This window comes from Enhydra lutris, unplaced genomic scaffold, assembly GCF_002288905.1.
Source record: "Enhydra lutris kenyoni isolate GAN:26980312 unplaced genomic scaffold, ASM228890v2 scaffoldscaffold56, whole genome shotgun sequence".
In the NCBI taxonomy this organism is placed as follows: domain Eukaryota; kingdom Metazoa; phylum Chordata; class Mammalia; order Carnivora; family Mustelidae; genus Enhydra; species Enhydra lutris.
Window position 1 is genome coordinate 11958128 of NW_019154140.1, and position 2789 is coordinate 11960916.

The following is a 2789-nucleotide window of genomic DNA, read 5'->3' on the forward strand; positions in this document are numbered from 1 at the left end:
ATGAAGGAGGGGGCGCTGCTGCCCCCCACACACTCCTTTCTCTCTTTTACCCACCCCCACTCCACCCGCCCCCAGCGTTGCCCTTTGTCTCAGGATCCGCTGCCTGGGCCTCACCCTAGCTAGCGAGCCTCCGAGTAGGAGGACCAGAGTAGGAGGGGCACATCCCCAGAACCGGTTGGAAGCCAGAGTGGCTTCTTCAGCCCAGGACATTTTATTCATAGCCCCCTTTAGGCCCCAGCCCCAGTCCAATAGATCTAGGCTGGCTTAGGAGAGAGAGGCAGTGAAGAAGCCCCGCCGCACCTTCCTGCACTCTTGGTGAGAGCCCCTGGACGTCCCCCTCTGCTGACCCACCCTTGCCAGGAGTAAGAAGGTGAGAAGAGGGGACTGATGGGAGTTAAGCCCAGCATGCACAGTGTAAACTGGCCTGCTAGCTTGGAGTTCTTCCTGCCTGGGAAGAGTGTCCTCTAACCCACCCTCAAAAGGCAATCCCCAGAGCCTCCCACTCTCCCACCAGCACACAGCTTCAGGTCCCCCATACGGGATTGTGCAGAGGCATGGGCAAACACAGGCACAGCTGAGCCCAGCACTCCCATGGGGCCTATGCCACTTTCCTGACTGTACTTGTAAGCAGGCAGCCTCATGTCCCCAAATACAGCCCTGCAGAGTGGCTATACAATCACTTGCCCTCATCCCCCACTGGGCACCTGACACACTTCCCTACTGACGTAAACTTGTTTCACCTATGTACCAGTTTGCAGAAATCAGCATCATTCCAGCTGTCTGCACAATCCCTTCTGGGTTGACCCTGGGTACGTGGCACTCTCCCCTTTGCCTGGTCACCCATTACCCCTTCATGCAGCGCCCCCCCCACATTGTGGGCTCTGGGGTGCTGGATTCAAGCTTCACCACTCCAGCCTGATTCCTACAGCCTGGTAGAAAAAAGAGACCAGAACACTCCAAAAGGGGTGGGGGTACAAAGATATGCAATATTCTCTTCCTGTCGCTTTAAACTTGACTTCTGTGAGCTTCTCTGTCAATCTGTGTCCTGTTCTCTGTATCCGTTGCTAGTACCTAGTGTAGTCTCTGTGGGTAGATGCCCTTCCCAGCTCTCTGTAGTGTGCCCTCCTATTCAAACGTCTGTCTTTAGCACGTTTTCCCTTTATATAGTCCTTGTACAGAGTTGCTTCATCATATTAATATTAATAATAATAATTAAAACATGACCGAATGATGATGTGATTTTTTTTGAGAAATAATTTTAAACTGAGTCCCCACACATGGTCTCCTCTGCCCAGAAAGAAAAGAATGGGATCCCCATTCCTAGCAGCTCTCCCACTTGATTGTCTCCAGCTCAGGTGAATAATAAAAATAATAAATGTATAATGATAAAGGAAGAACGGTGCAGGGGCAACAAAAATATACGAGCAACAAAGATCTGTTGATGAGCTGCCATCTCTGGTCCCAAGCAATTACTAGCAGAAAGAAAATTGGGGGATAGAAGATTAGGGGGGAGGAGAGGGATATCTGAGGAGTCATGGGGCCATAAAAATAACGTAGACAGCCCAGAGGAGGCTGAAACCACCTTCAGGGCCTGAAAGAGGATGTCTGAGCTGCAGGATCTCCAGGAAGTGAAACCAGGGTAGGGACTCAAGCAGGTTGGGGCAAGGATGGCAAGAATGCCCTGGGATATGGGGCAGGGGCTGGTGAAACCACACTTCAACCCCATGGTCTAACCCCATGGCTTAACCCCGAGAGCACATTCTGTGCACGGCAAAATGACTAGATATGGGACTAAAGGCCCCTTGGAGCTGGCGAAATAGACTTCCTCTCTCTCGGCCAGCAATTGCCTCTGGGCCTACCTTGCCAGAGAGAGGCCCAGGTGGAAGCCAGAGTCTGGGTTCCAGCAAAGCCCATGGGCCCTCTGCACCTCCACTTCACCCTTTCATTCTGGGTGTGATATCCTCCCTCTGCCTCTACCCTTGTGCATCTGGCCCCTGAATTTCCCTTTCTCACAGCCTGGTTCCAACCAGGGAGTCTCCACCAGATTCCCTCTCCACCCTCCTGGGCCTGCTTTGGAAAAGCAGAGGCCCCCCATCAAGCCCAGAGTCCAAGCCACAACTCCTGGCTGGAAATCTTTCTCTCTCTCCCTTTCTTTCCTTACTCCTGCAACTAGAAAAACTAACAAATTTAAATTGAATCCCACTCTCTTTTTGCTCCTAACACACAGCTTATCTGGTGAAGTTGAAGGGTTTGGGCAAGAAGGAAGATCCCAAGCTTTGGGGGTGGTCACCATACAAAGGTCCCCACAGAGTATAGGCAAAGCTGGGAACAGAATAGCTTCTGGCAGCCATGAGCTGGGGAGGGGCTGGGTGGGGGCTGTGCCTAGGTCTGAATTAATTTGGGGGGGGGGGGGGGGGGGCAGGAGTTGAATCCCAATGAACCCAGGCATGGGACTACTCTATTCTTAGGACACATCTATATAGGAAGAATTAACAGTGAAGGCATTTCTGGCTAAAAGAAAGGAGGGAATTTAAGGAGGTCGGAAATAACTGGCCTTTAATTTATTCCCTTGATTTATTCCTGAGACACTGTGGATCTGAGAGAGGAGGTACTTTGCTGGGTCGTGTCTACACAGGTCCCCAAACTCAATAACTGGGGAGACTGTCAGAGAAGGAACGACACTATAACTTCCTCCTAAGGGTTGAAAAACTTATTGTTGGGTATCTGGGCCAAAGAGAATGTCATGATTGGAGCCTCCATCCAAATACTCAGGGCAAGGCTGTATTCAG